The sequence below is a fragment of the Microtus oregoni genome, unplaced genomic scaffold (genome assembly GCF_018167655.1).
Source record: "Microtus oregoni isolate MIOR12 unplaced genomic scaffold, Mior012 000017F_ref0000208, whole genome shotgun sequence".
Classification (NCBI taxonomy): Eukaryota; Metazoa; Chordata; class Mammalia; order Rodentia; family Cricetidae; genus Microtus; species Microtus oregoni.
The window spans coordinates 14,347,366-14,375,121 of NW_024543076.1; the positions used below are offsets into that span (position 1 = coordinate 14,347,366).

At 45.3% G+C, this 27,756-nt stretch overlaps 1 protein-coding gene across 1 annotated transcript in view; it reads right to left on the minus strand.

Annotated features, from left to right (window-relative positions):
• Window positions 1-27,756, minus strand: part of Bach2 (BTB domain and CNC homolog 2) — a 322,404-nt gene that overhangs the window by 233,666 nt on the left and 60,982 nt on the right. The window contains exon 2 of the mRNA XM_041667321.1: window positions 9,702-9,808. The gene's annotated coding sequence lies outside the window, so the exon portion shown is untranslated. The remainder of the gene's footprint in view (window positions 1-9,701; window positions 9,809-27,756) is intronic.

Here is a 27,756-nt window from a genome sequence, read left to right on the forward strand (position 1 = left end):
CAGAAGCAGACAGAGAGCCGGGAGCGTGGATGAAGGGTAAAGGATGTGCAGCCACTTTCAAGGAGTGAAGAGGAAAAGGCTTCGCTCCTTTCCAAGAGACCCCCTGGTTGCTGGACAGCTTATAAACATGAGGGATTGTTTTTGCTTATTTATCCAATTAGTCCCTCTCCCTGATTCTGTGGAGATCTCCAAGGTGTAGTTCTATTCTGAGAGAGCAAGGCCACTGGCTCTGATATCAGATAAGACGGAATCGGAAATCCAGCGGATGCTTGGCTGTGCAGTAACAGCCGTGCACTGTGAACAGGTAGCGCTAGTCCATTTCGTGAACTGGCGCACTGCACTTTGCCGCTCTAATGATGTGATCTTATTTAAAGAGATAGATGACCCACCGTTTTCCAAGCATCTGCTCCATGCTCCTGTCTCTCCTTCAGTACCAGGACTCCCAGCCACTGCACACCAGAATCACATTAAAACCCCAGGCAAGGCTTGAGTCGGGCGCTGCTTATCAAGGCTTTTCAATTGTGTTTTCTTCTCTGGACCCCTTCCGGTTTCCCCACAACAGCCAACCACAGACACAGGAGGTATGAACAGTTATAGAAAGCTGTCATAATGGAAACTGGTTGCTGAGTGCCCAGCACGAGGGGCCTCTGTCTGGCCAACCTTTAACTTACCCCACAACCTGGGAGACACAGCGCATTCCACGTAGCTCCATGTTGAGTGACCTGTGCAAGTTGTTTAGGTGGAGGCAGGTGGAGCCATGGTTTGAACAAAGATTTATCCAAATCAAGAATGCTTTCAAAGCTCCATTTTCATCCATGGGACAAGAAAGTAGAGATGGCTGCATCTTGATTAGCTCTCAGGCAATGCAGGTGGAAGCCGCTACTCAGCACCCTCATGCCCAGGAACCTGATGCCACAGCAGAGCCGCGGGTTCGTTTCAGCGGCTTTCTCATTAAATAAAAAGGTAGCAATTTCCCATAATGAATGTTTTATACATTATCCCGTTGTGTATCAGGCCTCTAAAATACACATTATTAAAGTCTATTAAAGTCTGTAGTTAGCAGCATCACTAATATGCCTTTGGGGGCATTATTACGATGAAACAGCATCAGTCTCTCACAAAATTTCAACTGTTAAATATTCTTTTTCCTCAATACAAGTGCCTATTTTTAGCTATAATCTCAGCCCAGAGCTGTCACAACAAATTGTTTATGGGTTAGGTTTAAGAATAACAGAGGCATACACTGTGAGTTTTGCCCAGCACTTTTTTCCCCCATAATTTACCACAATATCCCTCTGCTCTAATTAACCGGTGTTCCTGACCGCTATGACATGTGTTGACACCTTCCCTCCCTGGCTAGGTCGGATCTTTTAATTAATTGCTTAGATTTCTGCCTAATTGAGCCTGGACTCTCAAGATAATGCTTCTGCATTTAAGAAGGAAGAAGTTACAAAGCTGTTGCAGAAGAGGAAGGAGGAGGAGAAAAGAAACCCAGGTAGACACACCAGAGGGGCACAGAAGCCATGATTAACCAAGTCTAAATGTTTCCGTTTACGTGTTGACACTGTCACTTATGTTTGTCTAGAAATGACTCTAAACTCTAACAGACTTCTGCAACATGCAGTTTTGTGTAGCCTGAGTAGGCATCTCTCTCTCTAGTACAGTCCACAAATCAGTCTTATCATACAGTCACACAGAGGATTTTTAAAAACAAAGTCAGTGATACACACGTGCTCCAGAGCAGAGTTCTGTGAGAACATCTAACAAATGAAACCCTTTAGGACCACAGACACAGGAAGAGTGCTGGCTAATGGTCGCATACTGTAAGGTCCCCAATGTCCAAAGGCAGAGGGAAGAGCAGGTCTAAAGCACCAGGTACTGGGATTAAAACCCTGCCTTGGGAGCACTCTCTTTGTCGGCTGTTTCCTGTCTCACTGTTGGAGATGATTCTGTTTGCAAAATCAAACAAATGAGCCAATATTCTAAAGATGAACAACTACGTAATAACTAAGCAACTAAACAATCACGTTCCCAGTCACCAATTAACTAAATAGGATGTAACCTAATTACATCCATTACTGCTTAGTAATTGAGAAGAAAAGGGCAGGACTGAGGACTGGAGAAGGGAGACAGCGGCCCTGATTCACACAGGCCAAGATCACCAGCCTTTGTTACAGAACGCAGCGGCCATCAGCCTGACAAAAGACTGCAGCACACAGCAAGCTAGGGGGACAGACTCAGTAAAATACAGGGGTGCAGAGACGAAGCCACCCAGTCAACATTCAAGTACCACATGAGCCTGGCACAAAACACATCAGTATTGGGGTAGCAGAGCCTGTTTCCAATGAAGACAACTCCAGGCACGCCTCTTTAAACCCTCAAGAGATACAGGTGAACAAAACCCCCAAATGAACCATTACAACGTGCGTGAAAGCACCGCTCAACTGAAAGTGGTGCTGAGCCCCTCTCGCCTTCAAGTGAGACCTGAAGATAGGTTTTAAAGCTCTATCCCAATTCACCACGAGCCCTGTCAGATTGTGCTTTCATTGCTGCCGTGACAATCTATTGCCCTTATTTTCTCTGGCTGCTTTTCTCCTCTGAAACCATACTGTACCTCCTGCCTACCAGGGTTTTCCTTCATCTTCTCTGGCAGGTTTGGGCACTATTAGGTCAGGCACATGATTCCCTCACTAAGGCTTTCCTGGGTCTGTGTGACAATGCAGGCAGTGCATGGTGCCTCGGGTCTCTTTGGGCCACACCATCACAAGCACTCATGTAAGGGTCAACTGGAACATGTTTCTGTTCTACATGTTCAGTATCTACACCAAGCCCTGCAGACGGCCTCTCGGACAAAGCAGCAATGGCTGTTCTACTGTGGCTGCTCTGAGATTCAGAGAATTGCATTTTCAAGGAGACACAGTGCTACACCCTTCTGGCTCCACACAAAAGAAGGGAGGCTCAAGCTTTCAAGAAACAATTCCACAAAACTTAGGAAACAAATCTTTAAAATGTATGTATTCTATAGAGTCGTCTGCAGACATCTTAAAGCCAAGGATTAATCGACACAGGTTATGTTTTACAAAGGGTCTTCTCACAAGGCCCCAACTGGATATCCTAGGTCATCTAGTAAAACCTCCAGTGCCAGGAATGAGTTATATCTTGATGAGTCATTGGCCAAAGGAGTCTAACAGAACCTCCTGCCCCCAACCCCACTTCAAACATCACAGGCTAGTGCCAAGGCTAATGGTTACTTTTTACAACCTTATTGCTGAGGACAACACTTATGTCATCAAACAAGGAGAAGGCAAGCTAACTAGTGTTAACAGTACTGGAAGAGGAAAAAAATTAACTCTCCTAGCTACAAAGCCTGCCACATGCAACAGTGACCTGCCTGCAAAATACACTGGTGTAATACTGGCACAAATGCTATGGGAGTAACCACCTACTTTTTAAATTGAATTTAAGGTCCACTTCATGAGATGGAACCTATACCTAGCACTGCAAAGTATTAAAAAAACCAACCAAACAAACCCGAGACTAGATAGGTCATGGGCACAGGGAATATGTAATACTATTATTGTGCCAAAGTAACATGTCAATCAAATGACACCTAATAACACTAATAGATCAGTGCCTTGCTCAATCCTCATCGGATAAGCTTCTTCTTGTAGTGATGGGAATTATCACTGAGACCCAGAATTGTAAAATAGGCAAAGAGGCAGAGACTTTGGAGTAGTCATAAAGGCTTTGTCTTCATCAAAGCTTTCTTCAAAGCTCAGGGATCTATGTGGACAAGGAAGAAGAATGATTTTAAGAGCCGTAGGTGATAACTCCAATGAAAGACCGTCTTCCAGACTCAAGAGGACAGATGCACGTAAGAATTTACAGAACTCATTAAGACCTGCACAGGTTCAGACCAGACAGGACCCCAGCACTGAGAGAGGGAAGAGGACACAGGATTTAATAAGGAAGCTATTTGCAAAGCTGGCTTCTCCAAATCAAAGTTGGCGTAACCAACCTAGTTCTCCTTTCTATGTGTCCTCTAAACAACCCACATATCTCAAATATGAGGCAACTAAAATAGTGCTTATTTTTAAGCATTTGCCTTTTCTGGCCATTAATGAAATGTATAAATACGTACAGGAAAGTTGGAAATACAGAAAAATCTGGATGAAGAAAAAAGTGAGAAAGGAATGGCTGTGTGTCATGGACTTTCCACTGTCAGCATCTAGGGTAGTATCTTCTTGTCTTTTATCATGCATATTTTTTTAAAAAAGTGAAATTCATATCTTAAACATAATTTAGTATTTTAAAAATTACTTTAGCACGATGACTCCCACATTGCTGAAGAAAAACTGAAAACATACATGTGACTACATACTGCTACAACATGCTGACATACACCGGCAGGCACAAATCTTTCTAAACACTGAAAGAGGAACCAAACCCTACAGAGTGTGATGCCATTCACCTTCCAAAGTTACCTGTTTAGCTCACCATATACCATATCCGCTTGGCAATTATATTACATAGCTATACTACACTTACTACCTGAGAAAATGGTAATATTTTCTTTAGTCTCTTGGCAAAAATTTTACATACATTCATGGTGATTTTCTTTGAGTTAATATTTTATAAATATAAAGGTATGTGAATGAGGCTTTCTTTGGCATAGATAGTTCCCTTGAGAAAAGTTCTTTCAGTGTGTATCCTCAGTTCCTACCTCTGCTGAGTAAAATTTCAAATTCTCATCCATTATAATTTATTTGCACTTATTTGATTACTCGCAAGTTTAAAACGTTTCATGTATTGTTTATTTTTGGTTTTCCTTTATGTGTTTTATATTTCTGCTCACCTTTTATTAAAGCAACTGTTTCATCTTATCATTTGTTGTGATTTGTAAGCAATTCGTTACTTATATCTATAACCAATTAGTTATCTATCACACACATATTCACACATAGTCACACATACATACATACTCACACATACACGGTCACACATACACACACAAAAACCTCACCTTGTTTTTTAAACTAGTTGATAATATGTTCTGATGCAAAGAAAAAATGAGGTAATTCATAGGTAAAACATCCTCTGTCTTTAATTTCTGCCCCAGGAATTGAGAAGGCCTTCCTTATCACTTAATGTTTACTTAGCTTTTCTTTCATGTCACTAAATTTTTTTTAAAGCTATAGTTCCTCAATTTCTGACCCAAGGAGGATTAGCTACTGCCTCCAGGAAGAGACAGTTGGTGCTGATTAAATACAGGTTGGGCATTGGTTGGAGCACTAGGGCCATGCTGAGGGGGAGGCGGACAGCTGCTGGCTTTCCTGTTGCCCATTCCCTGTCTGGACCCAGTAGCATTTTATCTTGTTCTCCCAGCAGAAGGAGTTTAAGCTGGAGAAGCATTTAATACCAGGTTCATGTTTAAAGCTCAGGAGGGGTGGCTCTCTCTGCCATTGGCGGAGCAGAAGTTCAGTCTGTTGTTTCTTTCTGATTGGCTTCTGTAAACATTAACACACAGAACTCAGGATGTGTGTGAGAACCCGGAGGAGCTGGTGCTCAATAAAACATTTTCATAAATAAAATATAATTGATAATCTGTAAATTAGAAGATGTAATTGATAAATTAAAGCCATGTCTACACCACGGGCTGGGTGGATAAACAAGGGGAGTGAATTCTGGATTTCACTGCTTCATGGTATGTGCAAAGTAAGAAAGACCACTGTACATGAAGGCAGAAATGAAGTGAATTCCGGGTGTACCTTTTAGCCAACTGTAGGGATACTGGCCTGAGTGTCAATGTGAAATTGCTTCTGTTGCTACAGCAGAGTAGGGAACTAGGAACAGTCAGAGAAGAACCTGGGGGTGGGGGAGTTAACTAACCCAGCAACAGCATCTGTGTACAGGGGAGGTCAGAGGCATCCCTAAACCCTCTGCACCCTTCCAAAGCCGGCAAAGCAGAGCAGGCCTCACCGGAACACAACAGAGTGTAAAAGGAGGCCGTGTTACTGGTGGAGTGCCGACAGGGAGGGTGTCGTTTTGTGTGGCATCAGAAAAAGTGATTTCTGTTTTCCAGTCAGATGGAATGTACTCACAAACTCAGAGAAGAGGACATGTGACAGACTCTCAGGAAAGGGACAACTTTAAGAAAGTGAGGGGCCAGCACCCTGAGACTGCCACAGGAGGGGCTTCTGGGAGCAGACCCTGTCACGAGTGTGGGTGTGGCTTGTGAGCATCAAGGCCATGTACAGCAAGAGGCATCACTCTGCACTGCTTTCCTCTGAGAACCCCAACTTCCCTGTGTTTTGTCTGGTGTTTCTTGTTTTTGTTTTGTTTTGTTGCAAACTACACTTCTTTCTTTACAGCATAACAGTGTACACAGAATATAGATAAACCCCAAACATTCGTCCTTGTAACAGAAGCGTATGACGTGAGATGTGGTATAAATATCAGTAAGAATGATTCCAGAAACCAGAAAGGATAAAGGCTTTTTTGCACAATTCAAAAGCTAAGTCCCCACTGTGAAATTTGTCAATCGCCATAAAGACTGAAACATCAATTTTGCAAAAAATGCCTGAGAAAGTTAGAAAGATGGTCTTCCAGTCTAAGGGGTAGGGGTGGGGTGTGGAATGATGTCCCAGAAAATGCACCTCATGATTTGTTTAATGCATAAGGCTCTCATTGTAAAACCACTAAGCCTGTTTTACAACGTGAGGAAGGTGAGTCAGTCTGAGGTGAACTTTCTAGAACGCACATCCAGAGGACGTAATCCCCACATACTAGCCTCAGGAAATGGCGGTCTATTCACAGTGAGTTTAGGAATATCTCTTTCCCCTCTCTGCCCATGGTACTGCAGAGGCACAAGCAGGGCCACAGCTATTCCCCTCACACCCAGCCACCGGTAAGAAAGGGAAAATTTGAGAAATAAAATCCCTGCATGGTAGATGCAGCTCACTAGACCCTAGGTCAGTCACATGATCAAATTACTACAATAAGTAAGCAACCCCTTTGTGCCATGGCAGCCATTCCTGTTCTCTAGAGGGTTTAGCCCTGAAATAACACAAAGAAAATCTCTCGGCAGTATCACCCTGGTGCCTTATAGGAGTAAGAACTCTAGAACACTGTGGCTACCTTTTGTCTTGACCGCTCCCTAACTGAAATCCTCCTGGCTGGTATTCAGGAAGGAAGGACAGAATTAGAGAATGTGTCTAATGGAGAGGCACAGTTGAAATGTCTCCCAGCTTTCTAGGAACAAATCCACTTAGAACACCAGCCACACCCATGACCACACTTCCAGCGGCCTGTTACATACCTCCCTGATGAGATGACTCTCTGGTTTTATTGTATTGAAAAGAGCTGTTTCCTCCCCCAGAGCAAGACCTATTCTCTGTCTGTTGCCAAGAAAGCCATAAAAAGAGGGAGAAAAATGCTGACCAAGGGAGGTGACACATCCCAGCTTACTCACTACTTCCAATTAAAAGGATATAAAGTAAGGCATTCAGTGGGCCTTGCAGGCAAAACACAACTTCCCAAGCACAGACACACCTACTGGTTCCCAAGAGTCTACTTCCTGAGTGTGTACTAAGAGCAAGACCATGACATCAGCTGTGGAGATGCCCTGCAGGCCACTGGGAACCTGCTGATGGCACAAGCTGAGCATGTGGATCAGAAGTTTCCCAAGCTCTGCCTTGACTTTCCAGTATACCAGCCTCGAAATAACAGAAGCTGGGGCTTGTGGGGATTGACTTCTGTCTCCAGCCATGACAGTCTATCCTTCAAAATTCCCCAAGCTGACTTGTTAGCCTGTTAAAAGGTGAGTCCTTAAGCTTGGATACGGACCTGTCGGGGAACAGTGGGACATCCAACAGAAGGCTTTTTTTTCGGGGGGGGGCACAGGAAAGGGTGGATAGTAGTTCATTTCAGCCAAATGTAAAATTCTTCAACATAATTGTTTGGTTCTATTATTGCTGTTTTGCTTTGGTTTTTCTGGCCTCTTCAGATATGGTAGCAGCCACAACATCCTATTAGAATGCAAACATTGAAGGGGCCTTAGCACTTCCCACCCTTATGAAGGAAGACTGGCCTATGAAAAATCAATTGAGGGTAGCTTCAGACCGGGAACTCAGCAGGTTAAATGCCCTCTCTGCGGTCAAGACCAAAGTACCCCAAGTGTTGTACAATTCCACCACAACCCCTACATTATGCCTATTTTTATAGAAAACGTTCTCCTCAAATGCTGGCCTTGCCTCATTCACTGAGCTCATACATGGTCTCTGGCCACCACTCGTGTAGGTTTCAGTCAGAGGTGATTTTTGTCAAGCAGCATGGGGAAATAAATACCAGGGGACAATTTCCGTTGTCATGACTAGAATGGGAGGAAGGGGATACCACCAAGAATCCTAAAATGCAGAAGACAGTGACTCACTCTTGAGTTCCCTTGTCACAGCGTCAAGTGTCACGGAGAGAAGACTCTGCTCCAGCCATTCAAACATCTGTTCTTCCTGAGCACACCAGACCTTCTCATAGGCCTTTGTGCCAAAACCAGGTTTTCCCTTCACCTGCAGTGCCTAGTTCTACACCGTCTGCCCAGAAAAATTATCATTTTACCATCCAGATTCCAACTCAGAATCTCACCTCCTCTGTACTGTCTCTCCTAGGTCATGACCCTGGTTTTGTTCTGTCAACTTACTTGACACAAACTAGAGTAATCTGGGATGAAGATCCTCAGTTGAGAAATGGCCTCCGTAAGATTGCCTATGGGACAGTCTATAGACCATTCTCTTGATTAATGGTTGATGTGGGAGGGACCAGTCCACCGTGGGCAGTACTTGGGAGCAAGCGAGTAAACAGCATTCCTCTACGGTCTCTGGTTCTATTCCCGCCTTAAATCCCCAATGATGGACTGTAACCTATAAGCCAAATAAAAAATTTTCCTTCCTAAGGATGCTTTTAGTCAGTGTTTTATTGCAGCAATAGAAAGCTAAGTTAGTCACAGATCTGGCTGTTTCTTCTATGCCTCTAGAGCTTCTGGCACATCCCTTATTAGACTACTCAAACCTGAAATAGTCTGCCACTTGCTAGCAGCTCAATCCAAACCTTACTCATCGCTTATCCCTAATGGGCCCTTCTGGGAATCAATGGCTACTCAGCACATCAGAGAGCAAATGGAAATGCTGCATGTACTTGCTAGACTCTCTTGCAGCTAGGTGTGTGGGCTAACAGTGTCCCAACATCAAAACTGTGCCAAATGTTTCCATGAGGCCTGTAATACAGACAGGCACTATATATGGCAAGGGGCACATAAATTAGTATATTTCCCTCACTATGATTAGCATATTACACATGGGAAAAGGAGAGGCTTCAAGAAGTTGGGTCACTTGCCTGAGGTCTGGCAGAGCTGATAGTCATCTCAGGAAATCTGGCTCAACAGACTAATTCTCTATTAGTCATGTCAACACAGTCACACAAACAGTCAGCATTTCAGTGATCAAACACCTTTGGGAAATGCAAGAGATACTCTATAGAATCATGAAGTGTCCACCAGCTCCCGCACCCTGCCTGAAAGATGGCTTGTGGACATTACATGACCAACTATAATGGCAGGAAAAGCAACCGCCTTGGGCCACAGAGACATATGTGCCCAAGAAAATCACAATATAGGAAAATTTACAAAGTATATTCGAAGCATCCCTTACCTTGTTCATGCTGCAGTGACGGGCACAAGGGATCAGACATGTCACAGTGTGAAGCAGCTCCTGAAGGTCCTTCTTGTTCCAGAACCCTCACTTCCTGAAGCAGACAGCTGCATTGTAAACAGAAGCAAAAAACCCATTAGGCCCAGGAAAACTCAGTAAAGTTCTGTGTCCAGCAGGACTTTCTGCCATGACTACAATCACTCGTGCTATCCAGCAGGACAGCCACATGGACTTCTTGAGCCCTGGGCTCTCAGGGCAGCAGGGAAAGCACTGAGGACAGCTCACAAGAATGCTGCTCACATTCTAGCTTCTTAGCACTCTCAAGGAGGTGAAAGTCTAAGCCAAGAAATAGGTGGTGAAACCGAGGGCTGTAAAATTGTATGCAATTTAAATTACAATAGCAAAGGGATTTAGTGGCTCCACATTGGAGAGTGCAGGTCTAAGCAGTCATGTTTGTAGTCTTGGGGCGTGCCCATGGCTCAGAAAGGGCTATATACTATGCTATAGAGCCACAGGGACAAGGGTATTCTCTGGAATAACTAATTTTTGAGCACTAAGAACTCGGACCAGAGCACTGGTGAGCAAAGCCGATGACTTAGGAATTTCTAGCTGGTACTTGGATATCTTTAATAAAGGCAAGAAACTGATGAGTGGCAGCGGTGGCATGTACCAGACCCTATGCCTTTCCCTACCGACCCCAAGGAACTGAAGAACTGGTGGGCAGGTCAGAGTCCGCCACATCATCTTCAGGACTGAGATGCAGACCCTCCTTGGCAGGTAACACTCCACCAAGGGTTTTAAGAACTCAGTGTGCCATCAGTCAAACAAACAAATTAATTCATTACCCCATCCCCCCTCCAAAGACAGACAGAGGATATGTTTTGAATTGTGTTATTGGTTCTTTACAGAGTTTTGAAATTACTTTTAATTACTTTACATTTAGAAATGAGTCTGTGGTAGGCACAGTTCCAGGACTTTTGTTCTGTCAAATGTTAAACAAAAACAGGAGTAAAAATGTTTCTGATGACTTAAGCAGGCGTGTGTGGCTTTTTCCCTTGAAAGATGCTCGCAGGAGCAAGAAGACGACAAACGTGCATGGCTCAGTTCCTTACATCCACCTGACAAGGCATCATTTTCCTCAGAGGCTGCACCTAGCAAGTATTTAAATATCTGAATCTTCCGATGAAAAATGGAATCAGAGACTTAACTAGAACTACAAGGATTTCACAGTAAAAATCGTATTTAAAACTATAACAATATCTATGGGAAGGAAGAAATCCTCAGACTCTCAATGGCCCACCACAGCTCCTTCTGTTCTTGGTTCTCTGTCTCTGTCCACTGGAGAATACACATTCGCCGAGGCCAGGATACAAAGTGCATACTGCAATCCCCACGTTGACACTTTCTATGATTATGAAAATTATTTTGTAATTGTCTTCAAAAGATAAATTCTTAATCCACATGCACTACTATTCAGTGAACATAATGTTATACCTGCTTTTTATTTTTAATAAGCCAGGAGAGAAGGTAATGACATTGTCAATCATGGAAGACAGATATTCCAAAGAAAATGGTATGCCAGCCTTAGCAGAAACACAGCTTCACAACAGCACACAAGGGAGGACCCCAGCATCCCGTCTCTGTAGAGTGATTCTACACAGACAGCTCCATAGGCACACAATGTCTGGGCAACAGTGGCTTCAAAGGCATGAAAATTCAGTATCTGATTGACTAAAAGGTGAGTGAAGAATTATGAAAAATAACTAAAAGCAGAAGCACTGGCGAATGGATTTCTGACCTTTAAGGTAGAAACTATATATGCTGTTTCTTACTTATTTCATGTATTAATCCATTTCAAAACCAACCTATCACATAACTGGAAAGCTTGTCCCCATGCCTTACAGAGATGTCTAATGTCACAAAATGTCAATTTATTGTTCACACTGGCACCCAGGAAAAGGGAACATGGTCTTAACTGACAGACAAAGATGCTTGACCAGCTACCTAGCCCAGCTTTCACTTGCCACATCTTCAATCCCTTAGAATCTCATAGTTCTCAGTAAACTGACTACCTGTCCCTACCTGTCCCCACCTCAGGTGTTCCTAGGTCATCTGCTCGTGCGCCAGTCTACAGCCAAAACTTCTCTGAGGGAGCTATAAGAGACACAGAGAGTCCTTCGCTCTCACTCACGGAGTCAGGGTTGATACACACTGTTAACATAGGATTGACAACAATTTTGATAATTCTTACACAGTGTCTTGGAGATTTTTATTTTTAAGGAAAAGTATTTTAGTGCCAGGGCTTAAATCTTTTTTTTTTTTAAACAAATGGTTGTGTGTGTGTTGAGTGGGCGGAGTTAAGAGCATGTGCGTGCATGTGGGTGCCCCTGCCCATGCATGCACATGTATGTGGCCGTGGGGTTTTCTTCAAGTGTTCTATGCTTTATTCTTTGTGACAGGGTATTTTACTGAATCTGTCACTCACCTGTGGGCTAGAATGGCTGGCCAGCAATGCCCCCAGGTCCTCCTATCTCTGCTGCCCACTGCTGGGATTAAAGGTATGCACTGCCAAGCACTGCCATGCCCAGCTTTTAACATGGGTTCTGGGATGCCCACTGAGATGCCCATGCTTGTACACCAGCACTTTTACCACTGAACTGCCTCCCTAGTCCCAGGGTTGTAGATCCTCTTTAACACTTATCGGGAATAACAAACAGATGTTTGGTAGTTAAGGGTATACGATGTGCTTCTCGACTAATGCTGCCTGTTCTGATGTCAACCTAAGAGGTAGTTTTCCTAACCAGATACAAGGATGTAAAAATTACTTTTGGTCATGCTATAATAAGCTGGAGATTCTGGGCTAGAGGTGACTTCCTTTTGAGATACTATGTAATTAAAACATGTACAAAGACCAAAGGAAACCCAACATTTCTCTGCTTATGAAATACATGCACACATGTACATATATACACCATAAATAACAACCACTGTTAACAGAAAGTACCTCAGAGAGTAGATGACACTTTAGAACCTGGGTCAGTTCACTTGTGGACAGCAACCAGAAAGCCTGGCCTTGTTCTATCAACCCTTCCCACCTCACTGAAACATGGAGAACCTGGGTGTCCCGCAGTCAGTTTGGCTATGAAGCAGCATGGAAAAGCCTGCAGCTTAAAAATACAGCCTGTCCTCTTACACACAAACCATTAAGTCGGAAGCTGCCCAAGAATCAAGGGAGTCTCCACTCAACTTCTAGATATTTTCTTTTTCTTTCAAGAAGTTGAGATCCCCTCGTATTGAACAAGATCAAGCATAGATTTGAAGGGTGCCTGAGAAAACGAATGCTGTGTGTGGTTGTGTTTCCTAGCCAGTGGATCCTAACCAAATTAGCCCAGTGGTTAATAAAGCCTGCATTCAACCTGGCACAACTTGGAGGTTAATGAACTGTAATCATGCAAGGCAAGAACAAGGAAGCAGGAATAAGCACGCAGGACTGGGGACATACAAACTATCAGAAGAAGCAGGGGACTTAGGGCTGTAGCTCAGTGGTGAAGTACTTGCTCAGGAGGCTCAAGGCTGAAGCCCCAGGTTCAGGGAGAGAGGGAGGGAAGGAGTGCGGGGAGAAAGAAAGAAGGTAGATAGGTGGGTTTGAAAGTTTCCAAAATAAGTAAAAAGGAAGGGCCAGGTAAGCAAAGAAAACAGCATTGGCAATATAGCCAAGGGTCCCTCACCAGCCAAGTCCTCTCTATGATGGGGACTGGGAGATTCGGGTTCCTGGTGAGAATCCCACACCCAGTGGCATTTCTAAGGTTATATATGCTCATGGTTTGGGCGTATTGGGCACCAGCAAGTGGGAGTTGGAGGAAAGTGAAGACTGGGACTACCTGTTTCACCACTACTTATCAACAACCTCCACCTACGGTGAGACATCTGCTTCACCAGGATCACTGCTAAGATACTGTGAGGTATGATAAGAAAAGAGTAAGCCAGCTTGATCCCATTCTCCTTGCGCTACCGGAGACTTAAGAGTGTCAAGGGCTGCTTCTTTGTGTGCCAGGTCTTGGCCCTTGAAAATGCCGTCGATACTAACAGCTGAGAGTGGAATATGCTGACATGGGCTTTTCTCTCCCCTCCAAAGCTTCTCTCCCTTCCCAGCTGTTTATTCTAGAAGCCTTTTTGTAATCTGTCTTGAAGCTGGGTAGCTCAGGTACTCCAAAGGGCTAGAGGCTAATCCAAGCAAGCATTTCGCTGTTCACGGTGTCAAAGGTGCCACTAACTGGCTTTCAGATGCCATGTGCCCTAGACCAGCACGGATCCTCTTGGCCATGCTTTCCCCGACATGACATTCAGCAGGGTAAACAAAGGACTAGACATAACACAGACCAGGAGTTTCTAGGTGAGGGTGGCTGAGGAGATGAGAGGACTTCAGAGAGCAATTGACAGGAGACTCTGGATGGGGGGATGCCCCAAAATTCAGGACTCAGGAGCCTGAGCAACCAGCAGAGCAGGTGAGAGAAACGCCTGGTTTCCTTCCTTCTGGTTTTAGGATTGGAGCACTTCACATGTTTCTCCAGTCAAGTCCTGACAGCCTTGAACTAGAATCCACACCCAAAACCAAATAAATGTAAATCCAGTTTATTTCAGAACTTCTAATACCTCCCTTCCACTCTTAGGAACATGGTGAACACAGTGCTAGAATCAAGTACCCAAAGGGGCTGGGGGAGACCTTTCCCCATCACGCCTCTTCTGAGGCCGTTTATCCCACTGTTCCGGAAGAGTCAGCAAAACGAGGGTGAGACTAAGGACTACTCTCAGGTCCTTCTGGATGTGGCTCTGGCTTTTCGGTGTCCTCACCAAGCCCACAGTGAGGCAGCAAACACACAACATCACAGCTCTGACCAAGAGACTGAACAACGCTTGCCACCCACCTTGATCCCGGCACCCATCCAAAGCCACAGAGACGAGAGCAACTTTCTGTAGCCATTATCACAGCCTATCCCAGTTTGCGACATCATCCCTCGGCAGGAAACCTTGGGTTGTATAAGAAATCTAGCTGAGTATAAGCTGGCCCATGAGTCAGCTAGCAAGGAACACCCTTCATGGTTCCTGCTGTATTTGTTTGGCTGGAAAGTGAGTCCCTTGGTTGGAGGTAACACTGTGTGGAACAGCAGTGCCCTTCAATTATGGATCGTGACATGTAATTTTTAAGCTGAATAATCCCTTATGTTGTGCTTGGTCAGAGGGTTTGATCAGAGCAGTAAAGGAAGTCGAGCTGTGGGCAATACGGTTGACCTGACCTTTAACTATCTTTTGGCATGTGAGTGGCGTATGTGATTAAATCTTGTCTTCCCCCACTCGCCCTGCCCCAAGAGTGGGGTAAGTTCTCTTATCACTCATGACGGTGCTAAGGATCAAATGGCATAGCATGAGGAAGAAGTAGCTGACACGCAGCCCTCAAATAAATAGAGCTTTTCTCTTCTGCTCTCCTGCCCCTATTCAGCACAACTTTATTCTGCAGAAAACTGCAAACAGACAATTGCTTTGAATCTTCCTATTGGACTGTAAGAGTTCAAGAGAAAATAACGTGTCTGGTTTGTGGAACCCTCACATTCCCAACACTTGCTAACACTACCTTATACAGAAGGCACCAAATAGTGACATGAAATTTAATCGCAATGCTGAGTCCATTTTCCTTTATTCTGTCATCTTCTAATGTCTTAATGTTAATGCCTGTTTGTAGCCCTCAGTTGGCCAGAATATACTTCAAGACTGCATGAAAGGTAAGAACAAAATATTGGCACGTCTTCACTGAAGAAGACTGGCATTGCTCTAGCCAGCAGAGCACAGTTGTCATACCACTGGGAACCCCACTCTTCTTACGCCGCAGAAGAGGACAAACAGAAGCCATCCCATCACCCTGCTGATACGCAGGAGTCATGCTTTAGGGTCACGAACTTTGATTCATGGTTGTCAGTGGTACGCAGCATGGAAAGATGCAGCCCTGGTGGCTGTTGTGCACTCTAAGAAACTCTCCATGCATGGGACAATTTCAGACGGAGACATCTGAGCTTCGCCATCTAGGATGGAGGCTTAGCAACTGCGTACCATGTGTGTTATCTGCAAATTTCCTCCAAAGTGCACCACTCCCATCCCTGGGAACTAGGGAGAGAAATGAAATTGACCAGGCTCGGGAGAAAAACACAACTAAGTTGTGGGCAGTTCCTAAAACTCACAAGAGTCAGAAGGGTCTCCTTGAAGGTTACTAAAAACTTCTGGGGAGATGGGACTTTTGGACGAGCTGCCTGTAAGTCACACAGGGAGCCCCAGGGATGCAGCTATCCTTAGTCATCATCCATGCTGGGGTACACTTTCTGGTGCTGCAGCTGCCCGTGAGTCACACATGCTTCTGTAACTAACCTGTCTTCGTTCCTCTTCCACTGCCGTGAAGAGACACCATGACTAAGGAAGTAAGAGTTTATTTGGGGCTTACAATGTCAGAGGGTTAGAGCCTGTGACCATCAAAGTGGGGGCCATAGTAGCAGGCAGCGGGGACAGCACTGGAGCAGTAGCTGAGAGCTTACATCCTGACCCACAGGCACCGGGCAGAAGGAGAGAGCTAAGGGTTTGGAATAGTGTGGCTTTTGAAAGACCAACGCTTGCCCCCAGTGACACATCTCCTCCAACTAGGCTGCACCTCCTAACCTTTCCCAAAGTTCAACCAAGTAGAGATATATTATTCAAATATATGAGCCTATAAAGGCCATTCTCATTCAAATCACATTAACTTCTCACCTAAATTCATGTTAGTGACCCTCAACAAACTGTTCCCAAAGCTACACTTGGGTAGAGTCATCTCTCTAGTCTGTTGTCGGCGTTGTACCTGGAGTGCTCTGTCTCCCCAGGAAAAGTCACACAGGTCATACTGACAGAATCCTAGAGCTCTCCTCTCTTTTGAGGGTGTGAATAGTTCAGGCAAGTCTATGCTCTATGATTTAGTGGGAATCTAAAATAACAGCCTCGTGAGTAGTTACCTCCAAATGACGCACGGAAGAGGGAACAATACCGAGGGGAATCATTAGACAGAAGCGGCCAGCTGACCTTTCAACCAATGGTCCCGACTATAGGACCTGTTTTCTCTCAAGCAGACCTGGACAAGCAGTTGTACCGAGAGGCAAGCACCTTCACAGGAAGTGGTGTGCAAACTTAAATCAGCCCACTTTGGAAGTCTACTCTCTTGCTTCTCTGGGAAAAAGCTTTGGTTGGGTCCCGGAAGAGAGCTCTCCTTGGCACGACAGGCTTGAATGGAAGGCAGCCTTGGAGGTTATCCATTAGTTTGCCTCAGCTTTCCTGGGGCTCAGATTCTGTACTTTTCATTACCGGCTTCACCTTAATATGGCTCGTTCTCTCTGAGAGACTACCATGTGCTCGGTTGTAAACACAGAGATAAAACTTGCTCTGACCACAGCACAAGCGCTGCCGTGAGCTAAACTTTCAAAATCAAAATAGCCTCTCACCTACCGTGCTGGCAACAAAGCCTCAGATCTGTTCAAACCTGGTACCCTGGAGCCCCATCCCAACATGTGACAAACTCAGGGGACATTTCAGCTGTCCCCAACCAACAGCTCCATTGCTGAGTCTGAACATCCCAGCCCTGAGCGTTGAGAGCTGACAGTTCCTACACCACCTCAGCTGACAGCAATGGGATCTTCCTGCACCTGGAAATGTCACCTTTCTGATTTGAGCTCATATACCTGGAAGTCTTGTTTTATTGAACATACCTAAGGTTTTATGCAGAGGAGGGGCTATCAAAAAGTAATTTGGGGGTTCCCTAAAACTCAATTCCACCATAGTTTATGTCCTATATATATCCATGAAGCTGCCGTTCGGGCTAGACCCAGTAATATATTGTTTGTAGTCTCAGCTATATTGTGACTTACTCTTTAACTCTTCTTCCTAATGGCGATGTCAGGCGAGAAAGAGCTTAGGAACACCCAAGGCCTGACAACCATCCTTAATATTAGCCGTCCAAGGAACTGTTGTCAGGAAGAAGGCCATCTTTGTGCCCAACCTGTTCTGTGGAAAGGAAGTTGCCTCATATTTACTTTGCCATGATTTACAATTGGATGATTGAATGCTAATGTTAGTAGGATAAGGGACAGAGGGGCAAGAAATAGAGCAAGGGCACAGTCACACCACTATGTCACCAGCAGGCTTCTGCATTCTCCAGCAGCAGATCCAGGGACTGCCATGGACACAGCCAGGCCATGTCCCTAGGGGCCCCTCTGATCTCATTATAGCCTTCGACACCAGTGCTCACAAAACAAACAGGAAATTTATGCCTGCCTCTGCTGGGGAAAGCTGCACATTCCTTCCTAAGGAGACCACAGCCACCAGCATGGGAAGGAAAAGCACCTCCCGAGAAGTCTCCTATCTGGGCCTTTCTCTCTTTCTGAAGTGGCACACAAAGCTGGCGAGCCGGAGGCCCAGCTCCGTGCTGCTACAGTGAGACATTTCCATGCTGCTGATGTCAACATTCCAAGGTTCCACAGCAGGGCCATTTCCTCTGGTGTAGCTCTGGGAAAGTCCTGAGGCAGTCTTGAAGGATTCCACCTGCTAAGGCCAGAGTACAAGAAAGAGGGGAAGGGCTGTTCTACAAGAACGAATTCCAGGCCTCAGTGTCTGTGTGTGTGCACATGTGTTCTCTCTAAAGTTCTGTTTGCTTCTTAGAGAACTTTACATCATCTGATATTTCCATTTTAAATGACAAGAGAATGGGTTTACCTATAAGTTACAAGCTCAGTAGTAAACATAGATCCAACATGCGCTGTGGTTTGAATAAGAAATGATGCCCACCATCTTGGGCATTCTCCTGTCTGTAACACTGTTTGGAGAGGTTTAGGGAGTGCAGCCTTGTTGGAGGAAGTCCATCCCTGGGGACTGGATTTGAAATGAAAAAGCCTCCATCGCTTCCAGTCTTCTCTCTCTGCTTCATGCTTGTGGTTCAAGATACAAGGTCTGGCTGCTTGCTCCTGCTGCCATACCACCCCTGCCATTATGGACTCGAAACCCCTGGAAACACAGCCAAAACAAACTGTTTCTTCAATAAGTTGCCTTGGTCATGGTATCTTACTATAGCAAGAGAAAAGTTGCTAAACCAGCAAGAGACCTGGGTTCAGTCTCCAGCAGAGTACACCAGAGAGAGAGAGAGAGAGAGAGAGAGAGAGAGAGAGAGAGAGAGAGATCACTTTATAGCCTATCTCAGAAGCACTAAAAGCCTACCTCATGAAGCAAGTAGTCAACTGTGAAGCTAACTAAAGTGAGAAGGAAGAGCAGTATTTCCCAGCCAGGGTGGCAGGGTTGACTTTGCCCCATTGGGGATCTTTATGAATGTGTGGAGACATTTTTGGTTGTCTCTATAGGGGGAGGCGCCCCTGACATACGGAAGGCAGAAGCTTGCAATGCTGCTAAGATTTCTACTCTCCCACATAGGACAAACTCCATAATAATTACCTGGTCCAAACTCTCAATCATGCTGAAACAGATGCTCTGATATAGAGGGAAGACACAAAGATAGAAACTAGAATTAAAACGAAGCCACTTCCAAGAAACGATAACGTTGCTGTTATGTCGTTTGGGATTCCCAAAATGCACAACGACCACAAAGATGTCCTTGTTCTTTCTTCAAGCAAAATAATTCAAAACTCGGCAGAGCCGATGGGAACAGCCTGAAGGGAAGCGGAGGGGTGTGAACGTTAGAGCAGCTTATCGGCGACCCTTGGAGGGCTGTGTTTATTCCCGGAGAAGTGCATATCTGAGTGCCGAACACTCAAGTTCATTGGTGACTAGCAACAGCAGGAATGCACGAGCTGGTTCCAGAATTCCTAACACCACACAGACAACTGAAACATAGTTCTGTCTCAAAACACTGGCAAAATGTTCCAGCTTTTCAAATGCTAACAAAATATGAGGAACCATGGTGATGCTGACCTACATTCTAGGGTGGTTAAAAAAAAATAAAAGCTACATAGTGGAGTTCAAAATAAACACAAAATGGCAGGGATGCTCCTGATGAAATTACTCACGCTAAGTATTTGTGAAAGGCTCCTCATTTCTAATTCTCCATTCCAGCTTGCATGCAGTTCCTATTCTCTACACAGCACATTTGCCATCATTGTCTATATGACAGAAAAACTGTGCCTTTAGACACCTTGGTAGTTTCTCTCTTAAATCTTTTACTCTTTAAAACAAGGAAAATTCCTGCACCATTGTATAAAAGCGAATTCAGACTTTATTGGAAAAAGAGAAAAGACATCAGCCGAGCAGTGGTGGCACACATCTTTAATCCCAACACTCGGGAGGCAGAGACAGCCTGGTCTAAAGAGCGAATTCCAGGACAGGCGCCAAAGCTACAGGGAAACCCTGTCTAGAAAAACAAAACAAACAAACAGAAAGAAAAAAACGAACAACAAAAGCAGACTTTATGAATGAGCAGGGACAGTTTCAATGGACTGTTCTAAAGGCTTGTGGTGCAAATAGTAAGCAAAACTGTTTCATGAAGTTGATACAGCTTCCCACAATTAAGGTTCCAGCTTTTCTGACTTCCCAAACACTAAAGGAAAACAAACGCCAAGGCAGGGGAAAGGACACCTTCCCTGGCATTTCAAACTTGTTGTTCCAGTCCTCTCGAGCACTGGAACCAAGCAATGACTGTGTTTTACCTACTGTAATTATAGTATACCTCACAGCCACTCTCCACAATATCCACTTTCCTCCCTCCACTCCAGTCCTGCTCAATGAGCTCTGGAAACCATTAACCAAAAGTCCTGTTCCAACTTTCCTCTTCTCCCTCCTCTGCATCCTCAGTCATTCTGGCGTCAGGACAGAGCAAACTTCTATTACATCACAGAGCAAACTCATTTTCTCTACACCAACCCACTGGTTTCTTACAGCTACTAGAACCAACACTGTCACAGGGCAGTCTTTGTTACTGGGTACTGCTTTTACAAAAATAAAAGTCTCCCCATATTCCTCTGCTGAGAAGAGGGGCGCTTCCAGCCGGGCTCCACCCAGGCTGTAAACTAGACAGACTCTTATGTACAATTGCCTCTAAGGCGGTCCTCAATCTAGCTGCCTGCTGCAAAATTCCTGCACTAGGCAGCAAGTGCCCCGGCTCTTCCGTTCTACTTTGGCCTCTCTCTCTCTCTCTCTCTCTCTCTCTCTCTCTCTCTCTCTCTCTCTCTCTTCCACTGCCTCACTGTGTTTTTGTGTAAATGATCTCACATGACTCAACAAATCCATCTGCCTGAAGCAGGCCAAGTCTGGAGCCCTCCCAGGAGGGAGGAGAAGAAATGCTTTGTGGAAAGGATCTGGAGCACTGCCCTTCCTCTGGCTCAAATTACCCGCCTGTCAGGCCTGACGGATCTGGCTAAAAATAAAAGGAAGCGGGCTGTGAAAAGCAGATGAATGGGCTCAGCAGCTCCTCAGATAACACAGACCTGCTGTTGCCCCAAGCTTCCCCAACAGAAACTTCAAATGTGTGACCTCTGAGTGTAGGGATGTGGCTTCCAGGTGAAGAGGCTGTCTAGGCCACCAGAGTGGGTGACACAGCCTGGATTTCAACTTTAGCCCCCCCTCCCATCCTCCCTCCTCGTGTGTGGTGCGGTGTGGTGTGGTGTGTGTGTGTGTGTGTGTTAGAGGGAGGAAGAGAGAAAGAGAGAGAGAAGGGGAATAGAGGGAGGCTTGGACAAAAAGGTTCTCCAGAAACAGCTGAATTCAGAGGCATGAAGGCATCCCAGGTCTTAAAACCATGTTGCTTCCACTACATACTTCTCCACACTAGACATCTTCAGCCTCCCTATGATGTCATTTCCCCATCCAGCGCCAGCAAAGAGTTAAAAGTCCTTCTTGAATGTCTACGGCCAGCGCCTGCAGTGGGTATTAAGCACTTAGGTTTGCGATGTAATGACACACTGTTACAATCTGTAATATGAACCATCGGCAAAGCTCTGGCTCAGAGGCCCTCTCTCTCCACCATTAGCCATATGCTTGGCTCCTCAGATAGCCAAGCGGGTGTTCCAGCATGCCATCTGGTTCCTATCCACACAGGCAACTGCAAAGCAAGGGCTGTGTCCCTCTGGAGCTGCGTGTTTCTTTCTTTCTCTCCTTTTCCCATCTTCCCTTGCCCCCTTCCCAGCTCCTTTGGCTCCCCCTGCAAAAGAATTCTCTGCCATTCATCACATGCAAAGAAAATGTTACCTGACCTGGCAGCAGTGGAGCCATTAGGCATGCACAGCTGAACTATAAACACGCCAGAGGGTCCTTCCCACCACCAGGATCTCTACCAGTCAGTCTTACCCACCACATTCTCTACCCCCTTCCTCATCTCCTCTGAGTGCTGACACTTGATCTGGCAGGTTAAAAATAGGTACATTCTTGACAGATCCAGGGTTTGCTGTGGTGCCCTTCAGAGTCACTTCACATCCTGACAGGCTTTCCATCACATGTGTACGCATGCACACACACGTTCGCTTCAGCATTCAATCTGTTTGACGTCAGTCTCACACGGAATGACAGAGCCCCAACTAACTGCAGGACCCGGTCCCTCCGGCGCTTAAGGGGTTCGACTTCTATTGTTTAGTTTTCTGGCGTCTCTCTCCCCTTAAAGCGAGCCTGCCCAGGGAGACAGACAGGGCACTTAGAATAAGGACGCGCAGTTACCTTCAGCCAACTGATAACTGACAAAATGATGCTTTCTTCCTTCTGCATCTTTTCAGGGGTGAGTGGGGACAGGATCCCATGTATATGCCAGGCTGGCCTCCAACTAACTGTGCAGTCAAGGTTAGTCTCACTCTCCTTGCCTGCACCCGCTGCGGAGATGACAGGAGTGTGTCACCATGCCTGGGTTATGCGGTGCTGGGGATCAAACCCAGGGCTTCATTCCTGTTAGGTAAGTACTCTGCCAACAGAGCTACTCCCCAGGCGTGCACTTGAACAGCATGCAAGAACGGCCCATGCTGTTGGAATTCATAGGCTTTTCCTAGAGTTTCTCCTTTGCAGGATTTGAAGTACTCTATCTGTACTCTGAAGATATTAAAATACCTTGTTAGTCTGAAAACATTAAAAGTGTATTTTTGACTGTGTATTGGGACATCTGATATACAGAAACAATTCTATTTCTATAAGAACTGCAGCCCAGTTTGCTGCATTAGAAGACCATTAATCAGGAATTAATATTTGCCACATTTTATTTTAAAAGCTGGTTTCTTACATGCCAAGAACAAAAGGAAGACTATCATTAAAAGGTGATTAAGCAGAAAGTCAGGCTTTATCAACACAGTGGGGTTGGAGGGGACCTGCCAGGGAAGTTCTCTTTATTCGGTCTAACAAGAGGGTCAGGAAGGCCACTGCTTGTGCAAACAAAAGCCCACTGTCCATGTTGATCCAACTCTCATGATCTTAAATATATGTTTTATTAGCGAATAGGGGGCATTGCAATTCTGTGACACACAGGTTCTACAGGATGATGGAAAAAGTACAGAAAACCTTACTAAATTATGCAGACAAGAGCCCAGTTACACAAATTATTATTTTAACATGGTCTTAACATACAAATTATCAATGTAGTGGCTTTACATTTTGTACTGGCTCTTGAAATCAGTGGACTGTTCATGGGTAGCATCTTCCAGTGTGGATCAGTCATAATTCAAGGGCTTTGTGGCCACCCATGGGTAGATGACTGGCAGCAGAGACGCAATCTTACAGACAGAACAGGCCAAAGGATGCACACAGATTTTCTCCTGAGCTGACCACACAGGAGCCAGGTGAAGGGGAGGGAATACTGGGCTGGGGAAATGGCTTCAAGCTGCTTGCACGACTCACGCCAAGGATGAAGAGAAAGCCATAGCTTGGGGCCTACATAGGAAAAGTAAGGTGGCCTGAAAGATCCAGAGCCAACGGGCATTTCCAGAAAGAATTAGACAATCTTAAATTATTGGTCAGTTAGAGATGAAAGAGAAGGGCTCGCAGACCATCCAATGTGGTTGTGGTTGCTGATGTTGCTGTGGTGTGTGTTCTGATGCTAGAGTGTGTGCTCTCGGTGAAAAGTCGCTGGTTGTGTATTCGAGGTGAGTGCTGCACACCTCCACAGTGGAGAAAGTGTGTTCATTAAACACACGCGGAATAATCCTCCGGGTTAGGCAGTGCTAGGCAGGGAGGAGCAAAGCTCTGGGACACAATCTGAAGCTGTGGCTGCTGTGGCTGAGTCAGGGTCTCTATCTACTATGTGGGGTCCATGCAACATCACTATGAAGCCCAGCCTGACCTCGAACTCCCAATCTTCCTGTTTCTGCCTCCCAAGTGCTGAGGCTAGAGGTGTACAACACCAGGCATGGCCACAACCGTTACTTCTGAGGGGCTCAAATATGATGGGGGAGAGCCAAACGCACATTACAACAATGTATAAGAGATCTACAAGATGCTCCCCAAAACATAACTCGGACTTTTCTCCATAATGCACTCACCAGACTTCTGCTTTGCTTTAGGAGCGAATCTTTCAGGCACCAGGGGCCACATCAATTGACTTAGAACTGCTCCAGGATTTGCTTTCAATGTTTGTATTCAGCTGTGCTGAGTTAAGAAAATCCCAATACAGGTAACTACAGAGATTCCCCACTCTCTGGAGCATATGATAAAACCTTGAAGAAATTTTCAGACAGAGCCCCGTCTCTTTGCTGAGGCTCCAACCTGACACGAAGAAAACAGAATGCTTGGCTACTTCACATGCTGCGTGAAACGCCTGCGTCTGTATGCTGGAGACGAACAGATGTGAACAGAGAGCGTGTTGGTAACTCTGATGGCTGTGTAGTCTTCTATTTTAGAATTTGATAATCTGCCTCAAACTTAACCAAAACCTTTGAAGGAATCTAGTCAGGAGGGTCTAGATCACCATTAGCAATGCCACCCCTGGGTGGGTAGTTCTGCGTACATAAGAAAGCTAGCTGAGCAGATGCTTCGAGTTAGCCCGTAGGCAGCCTCCTCCTCCGTGGTTTCTCCTCTAGGATCCTGCCTTGAGTTTCTGCCTTGGCTCCCCTCAACAATGGACTGTAAGATGAAATAAACTCTCCTCCTTAATCTTGAACAACTTATAAGAAATTCAGATATGTATATCAAATTAGCAAAAAGCACTATTTTGAAGTTAACTTGACAATCAAATTCAGTGCCTTGATAGTCTCAATGTATTCAAATTTGGTAATGCAGTAAGTGTGTGTTTTTAAAATTATAATCATAAAAGTATTCTAAAATAATACGGTGAAATGCAGATTAAATATTTGCAGAGCCTTTCAAATCTCTCCAGGGAGCTAAGGCAGACCAGGGGTTGAAGGCCATTGGCTTAGCAAGCACTTTGAAGTTAAACAGAAATTTAAGAGGAACCACTGGTGGTACCACTACATGAGGAGCATCAGGTCAGGCCCAAACTTTAGCCAAGAAGAGAAACCATCCTCACTGGCACAGAACCAGAGAGGCTGAGAAATGACACTCCACAGAGTATCTGGGGAGCATCTAACAACTGAGACCGAAAGAAATGGGGGGGGGGGCAATATTTGAATTACATTATTCACGTCTCAATGTCCCTCACTGATTAATTCTCCAATAATTTATTCACTCACTGTGTCCCAGACACACTCTGAGAAACTTGGGATGCAACAGTGGAGAAATAGAAGGAAAAATCCTATTTTAATGGAATTTATAATCTGCAGAGGATAGATGACAAGCACAGATAGAAGATTCACAACAACAGTTTTGTTTTAAGGTGACAAGAACAATAAAAACAACTTAAGTCAGAGGATGAAGAGGCCTGGAGGAGGTGGCTGCAGTTGTAAATAGGATCACCAGAGTGGACCTCACTGAGGAGGCACGAGGTGGGCGAACCAAGAAGCTATCCTGCGGAGCAGATTCTCCAGCTGTGCTCCCAAGGCTCATCAAAAAGCATGACTAGGAAATCTGTTCCTGGGTAGAAATGCTGGTCTGAGCCTCTTCGGATAATCCTAATGCTAAGAGATCCTAAAATTTGAGTACCACTAGCTTCAAATACAGGCCTTAAGGACCATGTTGGACTGGGTGTGGTTATGCACCTCTGCAACACAAGTACCCAGACCCCACCCCAAGAGGGGCTGCCTATGAGTTCAAGGCCATTCCGGCTCTCTTCCCGCCAACAGAGGAGCACAGCTGTGCATTCCACAGAGCCTGTGATGAGACCAGGTGTCTGGAGGTGAGACCCTTGAGGAGATGTGTGGGCATAAGGAAAGAGAAGTCAAGGGACCCAGGTCCCTGGTTGCCTTAAGATCTTAGTGATGAGCAACTGGAGAGTTTCAGGAAGAGGGGCCACAAGGTTTGATGCATTCCGTAAAATGCTGGTGCTGTACCGCACTCCAGAACTTTCCTCAGAGAAACCTCCTGAATTTTCAAAGCCTATTTTGGGTATGGTGTGCTTCCAAATGTTTGATGTCAGCTCAGAGGACAGAAAACTCTGATTCATGATTCTTGCTGAAGTCTAAGGTGTACCGCTCCTACTTCAGAGATCCGGAGCTGCCGGCAGACTCAGCCAAGGTGGAGGTGCAGAGGGAGGGGCACAGTTGACTCAACACTGACTGCAGGCGGTTCCAAGGCCACTGCTGACGTCAACAACAGTGAGAATTTCCTAAGTTGGGTTGAAAGTGTTCCTAAGATTCCACAAGTCCATATAAATGTAGTATCTTCCACAGATATATTACTGTTCATCCAATACAGACCCGATCCGTTAGAATATAACACAAAGATAATCTATTACCTTCTTTAATTCAGGCATGGGGTTCTCACTGCTAATCCCGGAACACAGAGCCTGAAGCAGGAAGCCTGCCATGAGTTCCTAGCCACCCTGAGCTACAAATGTGAGATACTGCCTCAATATATTACCTCCTTAAAGAATGCCACGTTAACACCAAGCCCTCTTTTCTTTACTTAAAAAGAATTCTATTCAACTTCACTTGGGGGCTATCTGTCATTCCATTTCCCGACTAGAATTAATATTTTATACACTTAAGAAGTACACTGAGAGGGACTGGTCCCGCAGATTCTGGTCTGCCTCTCCAAGAACTCACTTGAATCCACACAGGTTCCTAACAGTGTTGAGTGCTTTACAGGAAAGGCCGGTTCAATTTATCTGAAGGCAGAGCCAAGTTTGCACAAGCCTTTATCCTTCTGATTTGCCACCAAGAAACTTTCTTGGCCTATCAGGTTGCAGCTTATGAATGACACTAGGAAAGTAGCATCTTCTCTCAGAGAAAGACCCTCTGTGGCAGAGGTGTGACCAGTCTTTGCTCTCATCAGGAGGAAGCTTCCCTCATTCTCTACTCCGTATGGCCCAGCGGGGTGCACCACCCACATTCAGACCCCAGGCAGCCAGACAGCAGGGCGCAAAAGCTCACACTCCCGCAAAACAATGGGGTCTTTCAGGCCTCATAATCTTGTGAAGAAAGCGGTTAGAACGTCATGGGAAAAAATTAGGAAATATGGGAGGAAAACAGCCCACAAAACGAGGGGTGGAGCTGCCGTTTGCTCTCATGTTCTAATTCCCAAACAAAGGAGGAACAACCACGACAGCTCCCTGCTTGCTCTGACTCTTCCTTTCAAAAAGCAAAGCTCCCAACTCTCTTCCCCTTTCTTTTCTAAGGTGTTACAGCACCAATTCACAGGTGGCAGGATGAGAAAATTCTAAACCCAAGGAGCATAGTTTCAAAAAGCTTAACCCCAAGACAAGCAGGCCTACGCTACAGCCTTGTTCTGTGATCTGAACACCGGTACAGTTATAGACAACTGAACATCAACAGTTGTACAAAGTAAAATGGAAACTCTTCACGTGCCCCTCCCCCTTGTAAGTCTTCCAAATATCTTCTTTTTGCTGTTAAATCTGACCTAATAGCCACCTCTACCACAGTAATCCTTCAAACACAGTTATCCAGCCCAGTAGCACCCCAGCCTTTGCTGTGTGCTCCACCCATCGGAGACGTCTCTCTCTCCATTC